At 32.3% G+C, this 13,955-nt stretch overlaps 1 long non-coding RNA gene across 3 annotated transcripts in view; it reads left to right on the top strand.

Annotated features, from left to right (window-relative positions):
- Window positions 1–13,955, top strand: part of LOC129528220 (uncharacterized) — a 357,987-nt gene that overhangs the window by 111,972 nt on the left and 232,060 nt on the right. The window contains exon 3 of one of the 3 annotated variants that reach the window (XR_008673447.2): window positions 5,677–5,805. The exons of the other annotated variants lie outside the window; for them this stretch is intronic. This is a non-coding gene — a long non-coding RNA (uncharacterized lncRNA). The remainder of the gene's footprint in view (window positions 1–5,676; window positions 5,806–13,955) is intronic. 3 annotated transcript variants of the gene reach the window in all.

The raw sequence follows: 13,955 nt of genomic DNA, 5'->3' as shown, positions 1-13,955 counted from the left end.
AAAGAAATCTAGACAGAAATTACATCTTTTTCAAAAATTAATTCATAATTGTTTATCACCTTAATGTAAAACACAATTAAATATTCTGTAGGAAATGAGAGAAAATCATGTAACTTTGAGTTTTGGTCATTAGTTTAAGAGTACAATACCAAAAGCATAACCCATGGGGTGTTTATATAAAAGCCATTGTTAAGAGAGTGAAATGATAGCTATAGACTGAGTATGTTTTATAAAAGCCATTGTTAAGAAAATGAAATGACAGCAATAGACTGAGGATATTATTTTGAAAAACATATCTGATAAAGGACTGATATCTAAAATATGCAAAGAAGACTTAAAACTCAAAATAAGAAAACAAACAACCTATTAATAAATGGGCAAAAAAGCCATCTGAAAAGATACCTCACCAAAAACGACATACAGATAGTAAATAAAAGATGCTCAACTGCATTTGTTATTAGAGAATTGCAAATTAAAACATTGAGATAATACTACACACCTATTGTAATAGCTAAAATCTAAATTACAAACTGACACTACATAATACTAGCAAGGATGCAGAGCAACAAAAACTCATTCATTGCTACTGGGAATGTCAAATGGTACTGTCATTTTGAAAGACAGTCTGGCTAAAAGCTAAGTATAGACTTACTGTACAATTCAACAAATGAGCTCCTGAGTATTTACCCAACTGATTTCAAGACTTTATGTTCACCCAAAGATCTGCGCTTGGATATTTTTATAAGCTTTATTTATTATTACCAAAAGCTGTAAGCAATTAAAATGTCCTTCACTAAGTAAATGGATAAACAAGACTGTGGTACATCAAGACAATAGAACATTATTCAGTAATTAAAAAAGAAATGAGCTATCAAGCCATAAAAACATGCATATCACTAAGTGAAAGAAGCTAATCTGAAAAGATGACATGCTATATTGTCTAATTTTATGACATTTTGGCAAAGGCAACTTATAGAGGGAGTAAAGAGGTAAGTGATTGCCAGAGGTCTACAGGGAGGGAGAAGGGTTGAATAGATAAAGCACAGAGGAATTTTAAGGGAGTAAAACTATTCTCTATTATTCTTTGATGGGAAATACATAACATAAGGCATTTGACAAAATCTAGAAATTTATAGTACAAACAGTTTATCTTAATGTATACCAATTCAAACAGTTATTAGAAAGTTGGAGGAATCTCAGAAAGAAATGCAGAGTAGGACAAGATAATCCAACTGTACTACAAATGTATAAAGCAACCTCACTGAAAAGAGTGAAAATAAAAGATGCTTGTGTTAATAATTTTGGAAATGAGCAGAATCTGTAAGACTAATAGAAAAGCAACTGCAAAAAAGCACTGTATTCTAGTTGATAAAGTTGTTTCCCAAAGGGGATGGATTAACAATTCTGATACTCCTATACATGAACATTAAGAATGGAACAATTAAGTAAATTGGTCGTAGATGATGGAAGACTAGTTTCTCATTGTTGAAGTGGGACTTTATAGATAAACAAATGGAGGAGGTAGGAATGATCTATGTGGTACTTGATTAGAATGGGAAACATCACTATGAATTCAAGTTTTACTATGTATAGACAGAAATGATTATGTATAGAAATATTTATAAATATGCGTGTACATTAGTAACATACATATTTCCTTGCTTTGTCAGTTGACAAAGTCTAAAAGTAACAACAATACCTCAGTAGCAAAAACACACCTAATGCACAGAAATTGGTTTCCATTGTTGTTTAATAAAAGAAACAAAGATTTTTTGGAGAAATGAATGATTTTAGGACTGGGTAGGGTAATATATAATGTGAGCCTCAAGCATTGTGTCAGAAAGTAAGAAAGTGCTTAAAAATTGATGACATGATGGGGGTATGCCAAAGGGCACAGGAGCCTGCTTAAAGATCACCCAGTGTCCAAAGCTAGAACAATTTGAGCAAAAATCAATCAATTATTAAAAAGCAGTAATGGATTATAACCGAAGTATAAAACAAATTTTCATAAGTCCATACTGTTATAAAGAAATGATTATATGATTTAATAAATGTGGAGAGGAGATAAATCTCCAGAGCCAAACAATTCTAAATAATTTAGTTGGTATGCTGCCCACAAACAGGAAAGAGAAGGAGCATAACTCCTCACCACTTAAGTACATTGTGACTTCCTTCCAAAAAGTACAGTACAGAGTAGAAAAAAGGTAATGCTACAGTGGAGAAGTCTGACATGCACTATCTCAGCTAGGTGATCAAGGCCAGCATCAACAGTCATAAATCATGCTAGTAGTATTTACTTTTGAAATTATGTAATGACAATGGCAATTCACCTCCATGGCCTTCCTCTCAAGAACCCATCATCCCAGAATAATTAAGAGAAATACATCATACATATTTAAGGCTCTCCGACTGAATCCCTGACTAGTACTTCGCAGAACTGTCAGTCTAGAAACAAGGAAAGTCTGAGGTCTTCTCACCCAAGCAAACATAATAACTAAATGTCATGTGCTGTGGTATTCTGTATGGAATCTTGGAACAGAAAAAGGACAAGTTAAAACTACACAAATCTCAATAAACAATGACAAATTAATAACAATGTTTCAATATTCATTTGTCAATTACAAAACATGTATTACACTCCTTCAACCTGTCAGTAATGGGGAAACTGGGTGCAGGGTAGGGTATACAGGAACTCTCTGTGCTATCTTCTCAATTTTTTTCTGTGAATCTAAAACTATTTCTAAAGTATAAAGTCTATTAAAAAATAGATTTGAAACAAATATTAAAACAGAAGCAACAAACATAAAGCCATAGTGTTTTAGGCAAACTAGAATATATAATGAACATACTAAAAATGCCGTTAGCTAACATCTAAAAGCTCACTATACCATTATTATGAGGTTTATTGTAGAAAATAGTTTATAAAATATAATGATATAAAATAGTCATCCTGGTGCTTTCAAGTGGAATGACTTAGAGTGTAAGTCCTCTAGCTGTATACTTTCCCTAAATTGTTTTGACTGTATTTATATACATTGTAAATCAACTTGTAATTTATATTTTAAAAAGCTTGTGGATTGTAAGGTTGGTATTATGTTGAATCTATAAATTAATATGGAAAGAATTTACATCACATCTTAACAATATCCATGAGCATTTGTTTATACCTTTTAAATATCTATCTGCAATGTTTTGCTCTGCTTTATCAGATATTTGATTTGCAGATATTTTACACCAGAATATATCTGTCTTTTACATTTTATAGTGCTATCTTATGAAAGCAAAAGTGTTTAATATTGATAAAACCAAATTATCCATTTTTCCTATTCTCATTTGTGCTTTTGGCCTCTTATTTATGAAACTTTTACCTAACTCACTGTCATGAAGATTCATTCCTATCTTCCTAGAGCTATTAGAATTGTTATGCTTCTGTTTAGGTTTATGGTAAGTGTTTAATTAAGTTTTGTGTATGATGTGAGGTAAAATTGAAATTCATATTTTTACAAATTCATAATTTACAAGTGGATATTCGTTGCTGATTAGTTTTTCAAAATGTTAAACTAACTGCGTATTCCCGGGAGAAATCATGCTTAATGATATATGCTTTTTCACACATTTTATCTTCATATTTTTTCTTCACAATTTTAACATGTTTTCTGTTTATAAAGGTATTAGTTTATGTGTTTATAATGTTGTTTTCTTATAGTATGTTTGTCAGTTTCTGTTATAAGAATTCTGTTGGTCCAAATCAAGTGTTTTTTATACCTTGATTTTTAAAAGAGTTTGTGAAGTTGGATTTTATTTTTTCTTACATATTTGAAGGAACTTATTGGCAAAATTATGTAGAACTAGGGCTTTCTTTGTGGGAAGATTTTAAATTATGATTTTAATTTCCCTAATTGATAAAAGGATGTTCAAATTTTATCTCTTTTTCTTGGTTCAGCTTTGGTAATACTTCGTAAGGTTCATTTCTTCTAAGTGGTCAAGTTTATTAGCATAATGTTGTTTATAACATTTCCTTATTTTACCATAGCTATCAATGAGATCTGTAGCAATATTCTCACTTTGAATTCTGGTGTTAATAATTTGTTTTCTCTCTTTTTCCTTGATCCATCTCGCTAAAGATTTACCAATTTTATTAATATTTTCAAAGAACCGATTTTGACTTTGTTTACTTTATTATTTACATTCTTCTCTACTGTGTATTTACTTTATTGATTACGGCTTTAAACTGTATTTATCCTTTATCTGTTAGCAGCTTTTGTGGGGATGATGAAATCATTTATTTGAGGTTTTACTTTTGTTGCAATATAAACATGTACAGCTTTACATTGACTTCCAAACACTGTCTTACTTCAATCTACATATGTTCTTGTTGTTTTCTTATCATTCATTTAAAATATTGTTTATTTTCTTTCCAAATTTTCCTTCTTGAAAATAATCTAGATATTTGTTGTTTTCAATTTACAACTAGCTTATAATTAAAATTTAGTTCATAATCACTTTCCGAATTAATTTTGTTATAGTCAAAGAATATACTGTATAAGATTTTAATATTTTAATATTGATGGGATATGTTTTGTGACACAGCCTATCTTGTTAACTATTTTGTAGAATATTCCATGTACACTTGAAAATTGTGTTTATTCTATAGTTATTTGGTCTCATGTTCTATAAATAAGTCAATGAAATCAGAGTGGTTCATAGACTTATTCAGATTTTCTATACCTTTACTGATTATTTTGCTTAATTTTTATTTCAGTTATTGAAAGAAGGGTACCTAATTTCTTAATGATTATAAATTTGGCTATATCACTTATTTGTTCCATCAGTTTTTGCTTCATGTGCTATGAAGGTTAGGTAGGATATGCATAACCTTAAAAGTTTTTTAATACTTTGCATTGAAATCTATTTTGTTTGATACTAATATACTTTTTTCAATATTTTATTATTCGAGCTTGCATGGTATAGTCTTTCCATCTTTTTTTTGCAACTATTTGTGTCTTTTTAATTAAAATGTTTCTTTTTGTAGGCAGCATATAGTTGTGTCTTGTTTATATATCTAGTCAGGCAATCTCTGACTGTAATTGGGAGTGTTAGGAGTCTAGTTCTACAATTTTTTTGTTTTGTTTTTGAGACTGAGTCTTGCTCTGTCATCCAGGCTAGAGTGCAGTGGCACAATCTCTGCTCACTGCAGCCTCCGCCTTCTGGTTTCAAGTGATTTTCCTGCCTCAGTCAACTGAGTAGCTGGGATTACAGGTGCGCCTCACCACGCTCAGCTAATTTTTTTGTATTTTTTGTAGAGACGGGGTTTCACTACATTGGCCAGGCTGGTCTCGAACTCCTGACATCAAGTGATCTGCCCTCCTTGGTCCCCCAAAGTGCTGGGATTAAAGGTGTGAGACACTGTGCCCAGCCTTACTTCTACTTACATTTATATCATATTTGAATCATCAGTGTTTTTCTCTCTTTTCTCTTTCCTGTTAAACTTTTTTCTACCTATTTATTTCTTCAATTGTTTTTTATTTATACCATTTAGCTTTTTTTAGTGGTTGCTGTAGGGTTTATAATATGCATTTTTAAGTTATCAAAATGAACATGTAGTTAACATGGTACTACTTTACATAAAATATGATAACTTTTTTTTTTCCTTTTTTAATTATTTATATTTTTTAGGGATGGGGTCATGCTTTGTTGTCCAGGCTGGTCTCGAACTCCTGGAATCAAGGAACCCTCCCACCTCAGCCTCTGAAAGTTCTGGGATTACAGGCATAATCCATCCTGCCTGGCCAAGAATCTTTAATGGTATAGTTCTATTTACGTGTCATTCTTTGTGCTATTGTTGTAATATACTTTATAAATATCACACTTGGGTTATAAAGTTTTTATTTAAACAGTATCTTTCTTTTAAAGAAATAAGATAATTACCATCTTATGTATATGGCAATCATTTGATCTATAAATTTGTTCTGTAGGTCATAGTTACTATCTGGTTTCAGTGACATTCAGTCAGGAAAAGTTACGTTAGCATTAATAATAATGATGTTGTGCTGGCAATACATTCTTAAGGTTTCCTTGTATCAGAAAACATTTTTATTCACCTCACTTCTTAGTAGGATAGTTTCACTACATAAGGAATTCTAGATTGACAGCTATTTGTTTAAGCACTTTTAAAAGGTCATTCCATGGTCTTCCGACCCTAATTATTTTTTATGAGACGGCAACAGTCATTTCTACCCCCTCCTTTCTGTTTTGAACATAGTATGTCAAGAAATCTGTTCCTAGTCCTAAGGGAATAAGTTGTCTGAATTGTCTTTTTGCTATAATAAAATAAAATAAAGTAGAAAACTGGACAAAATGGAGGGAAAAGTAATTTTCAGACAATGGGCAACAGAAAACAAAGATCCTATCCCTGAGAGAAGTAAATATGATATGACCTATCATCTTCTAGGTTTTCTGTATTCTGGAAAGTGGTAGAAGGGGAATACAAACAAAGCCTGTAACATCTGATAAGAAGAGGATAAGGTACTTGAGTTTAGGGAGGCCAAGATGGTTGGTATTTTCAGAGCAGAAAACCACAGAAAAGGCAGCTACATTAAACAACAGGTCCAGAAATTAGGATAGTGGTTGACATGAACCTTTTGCTAAGTACCTCTCTGTCAGTGTATAGATTGAAACCCCCAAAAGTCAGACAAGAAAACTTCCTCAGGAGAAAAAATTATGGGGGTTCTACTAGCTGAAAAATTCTCTGAGCTCACACAGGACCGGGAATCCTTTGAATTCCCTCCGATCAGAATGAGAGACCTTATTAAAATCATAGAAAATTCAGTAGACATACCAGGAGAGCTAAGCCTTCAAAGTAGGGACCAAGTTAGCCCTATAATAAAGAGCACTCTATACAAGTCTTTTTAAAAACCTTAAAAAATTTAACTATAATAAACCAGTCTATCAATTACTGAATTGCCTGAAAGAAAAAGTTACACTTCAAAGGAATACAACAAAATCCAGAATTTAACATAATAAAATAAGGTGTCCAGAATCCAGATAAAAATTACTAGATATACAAAGAATCAAAAAATGTCAGCTATAACCAAGAAGAAAAAGTGATGAAGAGGAACCCTTTCAGAAGTAACAAATATGATGACATTAACAGAAAAGGCATTAAATACCTCTTATTCATGTGTTTCATATGCTCACAAATTAAAGAAAGCTAATAAACCTAGGCAGAAGAAACATATAGTAAACAACACTCATCTCCACCATATTCATGAACACCAGTAGTAAATAACCAAATCTCGAAATCATCCCAGACAAAAAGATAGTTTACCTGCAAGGGAACAAAAGTTTAAAATGTAGCAGAAATTTAACAGTTTTACACAGATATTACTTACATACCATACATTTCACCCATGTGAAATGTACAGTTCAAAATTTTGTAATATTTTCACAGGATTGTGTAACTATCACAACCTAATGCTAACAAATTTTACATCCCTCATCAAAGAAACCCTATGCCCAGTCACTCTCAATTCTCATTCTCTCCGTACTCCATAAGTAAGCAACCACTTTTGATCTCTATAAATGAAGCTACTCTGGATACTTCATATAAAAGAAATCATACAATGTGCAATCTTTTGTGACTGACTTTTCTCATTTAGCAAATGGTTTTAAAGTTTATTCATATTGTAGCATGAGTCAGTAATTTATATGTGTCAAGTAGTATTCCATTGTATGGCTATGCCACATTTTGCTTGTCCATTTATGAGATGATAGACTTTGGGTGGATTTACAATTTTTTGCTATTAAAAATGTTGCCATGAAAATTTTTTAAATTTTTAAATTTTTAATTTTTGTGGATACATAGTAGGTATATATATTTGTGGGGGTACATGAGATATTTTGGTACAGGCATGCAATGTGTAATAATCACATAATGGCAAATATTACTGAACATTTAGAGAATAATGTATGCCAATCTTTTCAAAGTTTTTCAAAATACTGAAGAGGTGAGAAGGCATTGAAACTCATTTTATGAGTCTAGCCTTACCCAGATACCAAAGTCAAAGATACCACAAAGAAAAAAAAAAGAAAACTATAGGCCAATATCCCTGACTACAGATACAAAAAAAAAATTATCGATGTAATGCTAGGTAACTGAATCCAATAGCATACTAGAAGCGTCATATACTATGACTAATTGGGATTTATCCCTAGAATCATTGAATATATGCAAATCAATTTTTGTAATACACTGCATTAACAGAATAAAAGCTATAAATTACATGATCATCTCACTAGGTGCAGAAAATAAAAAAGCATTTTACAAGATTCAACATACCTTCCTGATAAAAACTCTCAAAAAACTCAGGAGCCTCAAAGAAGGTACCTCAACATAATAAAGGCTGTATATGAAAAGCTGATAGCTAATATCATAATCAAAAATGAAAAAATTAAAGTGTTCCCATTAAGGTCAGGAACATGACAACCTTGCCCACTCTCCCATTTATATCCAACGTAGTGCTGGAATTCCTAACCAGAGCAAGTAGACAAGAAAAAGATGTAAAATGGATCCATATCAGAAAGAAAGAATATTTTTATCATTTGCAAATGACATGAAGATATATGAATATATATGTGAATATATATGTGAATATATATGTGAATATATATGTGAATATATATGTGAATATATATTCATATATGTGAATATATATGAATATATATATGTGAATATATATGTGAATATATATGAATATATATGTGAATATATATGTGAATATATATTCACATATATATGAATATATATGTGACTATATATGAATATATATGTGAATATATATGTGAATATATATTCATATATGTGAATATATATGAATATATATATGTGAATATATATGTGAATATATATGAATATATATATGTGAATATATATGAATATATATATGTGAATATATGTGAATATGAATATATTTATGAATATATATGAATATATTTATGAATATATATGAATATATTTATGAATATATATGAATATATATTCATATATATGTGTATATATGAATATATATTCATATATGTGTGAATATATATTCATACATATGTGAATATATATTTCAATATATATATATGAATTATATATATATATATCCTAAAGACTCAACCCTAAAACTGGTAAAACTAATAAATGAACTCAGTAAACTTACAGGATACAGATTAAACATACAAAAATCAGTTGTGTTTATATACATGAACAATGAACTATCTAGAAAGAAAATTTCAAAAATAATCCCATTTCCAATAACAGCAAAAATTATAAAATAGGAATAAACTGAGGAAGTGAAACATTTGTACAATAAAAACCTCTAAACATTGATGAAAAAATTAGGTAGACACAAATAGAGATCTTCTCTCTGGATTGGAAAACTTAATATTACAAAAATTTTCATACTTCCTAAAGCAATCTATATATTTAATGCAACCTCTATCAAAATCACAAAGGCATTTTTAACAGAAATAAATAATTCTATAAATCATAGAGAATGAATGACCATGAATACCAAAATAATCTTGAAAGGAAAGAACAAAGCTGGAGACAGAACACTTGGTAATTCCAAAATATATTATAAAGCTACAGTAAATTAAACAGTCTGGTATTGGCACAAAAACAGACATATAGACCAATGGATTGGATAAAAGAGCCTAGAAATCAACCTACATGTATACAGTCAACTGATCATCAACAAGAGTACCAAGAATACACAGGGAGGAAAGGATAGTCTTTCAACAAATGGTGTTGGGAAAACTAGATATCCACATGCATAAAAATGAAATTGGACCCTTATCTTACGTCAGACATAACAATTAATTCAAAATAGACTGAAGACTTAAGCATAAGATCTGAAACTGTGCAACTCCTAGAAGAAAATATGGGGGAAATGTTTCATGACATTGGACTTGGTAATGATTTAATGAATACAACATCAAAAGCACAGGTATCAGAATCAAAAATTAAAACACAGGACTACATCAAACTAAACACCTTCTTCACAGCAAAGGAGAAAATTGTCAAGAGGAAAAACGCAACATATACAGAATGGGAGAAAACATTTGCAAACCATGTATCTGATAAGGATTAATCTCCAAAATATATATGGTATTTTTATAACCTAATAGCACAAAAAATTCATAATAACCTAGTTAAAAATGGGCTAAAGACTTGGATAGATATTTTTCCAAAGAGGACATACAAATGGCTAAACAGATATATAAAAAGCTGGTCAATGTTACTAAACATTAACGACATGGAAATAGAAATCACAATGAGATATCACTTCACATTTGTCAGAATGGCTATTATCAAAGACAAAAGGCACGTGTTGGTGAGGATATGGAGAAACTGGAATACTTGCACACTGTTGTTAGGAATGTAAATTAGCATAGCCATCATGGAGAACTATATGGAGGTTTCTCACAAAACAGAAAATAGAACAACTGTATGATCTAGCAGTCCTTCTTCTGGGTATTTATTCAAAGAAAATGAAATCAGTATATCATAGGGATACCTGAACACCCATATTTATAGCAGCACTATTCACAATAGAAAGATGTGAAATCAACCTAAGTGTCTATCAATAGATGAACATATAAGGAAAATTATAAGGTATATTATATATATATATATACACATATATACATATATATATACACACACACAGACGTATATACCATGAAATACTATTCGGCCATTAAAAAGAATTAAATTCCATCATTCATGGCAATAGAGATGGAAAAGGAGGACATGATAAGTGAAGTCAGCCAGGAACACAGATTTCAGCACCGCATTTTCTTACTCACGTGGAAACTAAAGAAAGTTGATCTCATAGAAATAAAAAATAGAACAGAGGATACTAGAGACTGGGAAGGGTAGGGGGAAAGAGGCATAGGAAAATATTTGTTGAGGGATATTAAAATTACAGCTAGATAGGATGAATAAACTCTAGTATTCTATAAAACTGTAGGATGATGATACTTAACAATGATATATTATGTAGTTTTAAGTAACTAGAAGGAGGATAGTAAATCTTCCCAACACAAATAAATAATGTGTATTTAGAGATATATTTAGATTGTAATGAAAGTAGTAAAACTGATTTTGTTCACAGATTATATGATTGTTTATGTAGAAAATCCAAAGAAATCTACAAGAAAATCTGCTACTACGAATAAAGTGAGTTTATCAAAGGACACATTACAAGCTTAATATACATTAGTCAATTGTATTTCTATATACAAAATAGATATGGAAATTTTTAAAGCACCATCTACAATAATACAAACATGTGAAATATATATAGGTAATTCTGAGAACTTTAAGGTCTTATGTTAAATATTTATAACTGAAAAATATAAAGTACTACTAAGAGAAATTTAAAACCTAAATGTATGGAGAAATATACTATCTATAGGTTGAGTGACTCAATATTGTTTCGATATAAATTCTTCAGAAATAGATCTAAGGATTTAATACAATCTCAATAAAATTTCAACAGGGTTTTTATGGTTTTAGGTCTAACGTTTAAGTCTTTAATCCATCTTGAATTGATTTTTGTATAAGGTGTAAGGAAGGGATCCAGTTTCAGCTTTCTCCATATGGCTAGCCAGTTTTCCCAGCACCATTTATTAAATAGGGAATCCTTTCCCCATTGCTTGTTTTTCTCAGGTTTGTCAAAGATCAGATAGTTGTAGATATGCGGCGTTGCTTCTGAGAGCTCTGTTCTGTTCCATTGATCTATATCTCTGTTTTGGTACCAGTACCATGCTGTTTTGGTTACTGTAGCCTTGTAGTATAGTTTGAAGTCAGGTAGTGTGATGCCTCCAGCTTTGTTCTTTTGGCTTAGGATTGACTTGGCGATGCGGGCTCTTTTTTGGTTCCATATGAACTTTAAAGTAGTTTTTTCCAATTGTGTGAAGAAAGGCATTGGTAGCTTGATGGGGATGGCATTGAATCTGTAAATTACCTTGGGCAGTATGGCCATTTTCACGATATTGATTCTTCCTACCCATGAGCATGGAATGTTCTTCCATTTGTTTGTATCCTCTTTTATTTCATTGAGCAGTGGTTTGTAGTTCTCCTTGAAGAGGTCCTTCACATCCCTTGTAAGGTGGATTCCTAGGTATTTTATTCTCTTTCAAGCAATTGTGAATGGGAGTTCACTCATGATTTGGCTCTCTGTTTGTCTGTTGTTGGTGTATAAGAATGCTTGTGATTTTTGTACATTGATTTTGTATCCTGAGACTTTGCTGAAGTTGCTTATCAGCTTAAGGAGATTTTGGGCTGAGACAATGGGGTTTTCTAGATATACAATCATGTCGTCTGCAAACAGGGACAATTGGACTTCCTCTTTTCCTAATTGAATACCCTTTATTTCCTTCTCCTGCCTAATTGCCCTGGCCTAGAGGAAAACCTAGGCATTACCATTCAGGACATAGGCATGGGCAAGGACTTCATGTCTAAAACACCAAAAGCAATGGCAACAAAAGACAAAATTGACAAATGGGATCTAATTAAACTAAAGAGCTTCTGCATAGCAAAAGAAACTACCATCAGAGTGAACAGGCAACCTACAAAATGGGAGAAAATTTTCGCCACCTACTCATCTGACAAAGGGCTAATATCCAGAATCTACAATGAACTCAAACAAATTTACAAGAAAAAAACAAACAACCCCATCAAAAAGTGGGCGAAGGACATGAACAGACACTTCTCAAAAGAAGACATTTATGCAGCCAAAAAACACATGAAAAAATGCTCGGCCAGGCGCGGTGGCTCACGCCTGTAATCCCAGCACTTTGGGAGGCCAAGGTGGGCGGATCATGAGGTCAGGAGATCGAGACCATGGTGAAACCCCATCTCTACTAAAAATACAAAAAATTAGCCGGGCGCAGTGGTGGGAGCCTGTAGTCCCAGCTACTTGGGAGGCTGAGGCAGGAGAATGGCGTGAACCCGGGAGGCGGAGCTTGCAGTGAGCCGAGATTGCTCCACTGCACTCCAGCCTGGGCGACAGAGCGAGACTCCGTCTCAAAAAAAAAAAAAAAAAAAAAAAAAATGCTCATCATCACTGGCCATCAGAGAAATGCAAATCAAAACCACAATGAGATACCATCTCACACCAGTTAGAATGGCAATCATTAAAAAGTCAGGAAACAACAGGTGCTGGAGAGGATGTGGAGAAATAGGAACACTTTGACACTGTTGGTGGGACTGTAAACTAGTTCAACCATTGTGGAAGTCAGTGTGGCGATTCCTCAGGGATCTAGAACTAGAAATATCATTTGACCCAGCCATCCCATTACTGGGTATATACCCAAAGGACTATAAATCATGCTGCTATGAAGACACATGCACACGTATGTTTATTGCGGCATTATTCACAATAGCAAAGACTTGGAACCAACCCAAATGTCCAAAAATGATAGACTGGATTAAGAAAATGTGGCACATATACACCATGGAATACTATGCAGCCATAAAAAATGATGAGTTCATGTCCTTTGTAGGGACATGGATGAAATTGGAAATCATCATTCTCAGTAAACTATCGCAAGAACAAAAAAACCAAACATTGCATATTCTCACTCATAGGTGGGAATTGAACAATGAGATCACATGGACACAGGAAGGGGAATATCACACTCGGGGGACTGTTGTGGGGTGGGGGGAGGGGGGAGGGATAGCATCAGGAGATATACCTAATGCTAGATGACGAGTTAGTGGGTGCAGCGCACCAGCATGGCACATGTATACATATGTAACTAACCTGCACAATGTGCACATGTACCCTAAAACTTAAAGTATAATAAAAAAAATAATAATAATCACATCAGGGTAAAAGGGGTATCCATCCTCTCAAGCATTTTTCCTTTCTTTATGTTTACAAACATGCTAATTGTACTCT

Source organism: Gorilla gorilla, chromosome 17 (assembly GCF_029281585.2).
Source record: "Gorilla gorilla gorilla isolate KB3781 chromosome 17, NHGRI_mGorGor1-v2.1_pri, whole genome shotgun sequence".
NCBI classification, from domain to species: Eukaryota; Metazoa; Chordata; class Mammalia; order Primates; family Hominidae; genus Gorilla; species Gorilla gorilla.
This window is presented reverse-complemented; position numbering and strand designations above follow the sequence as displayed.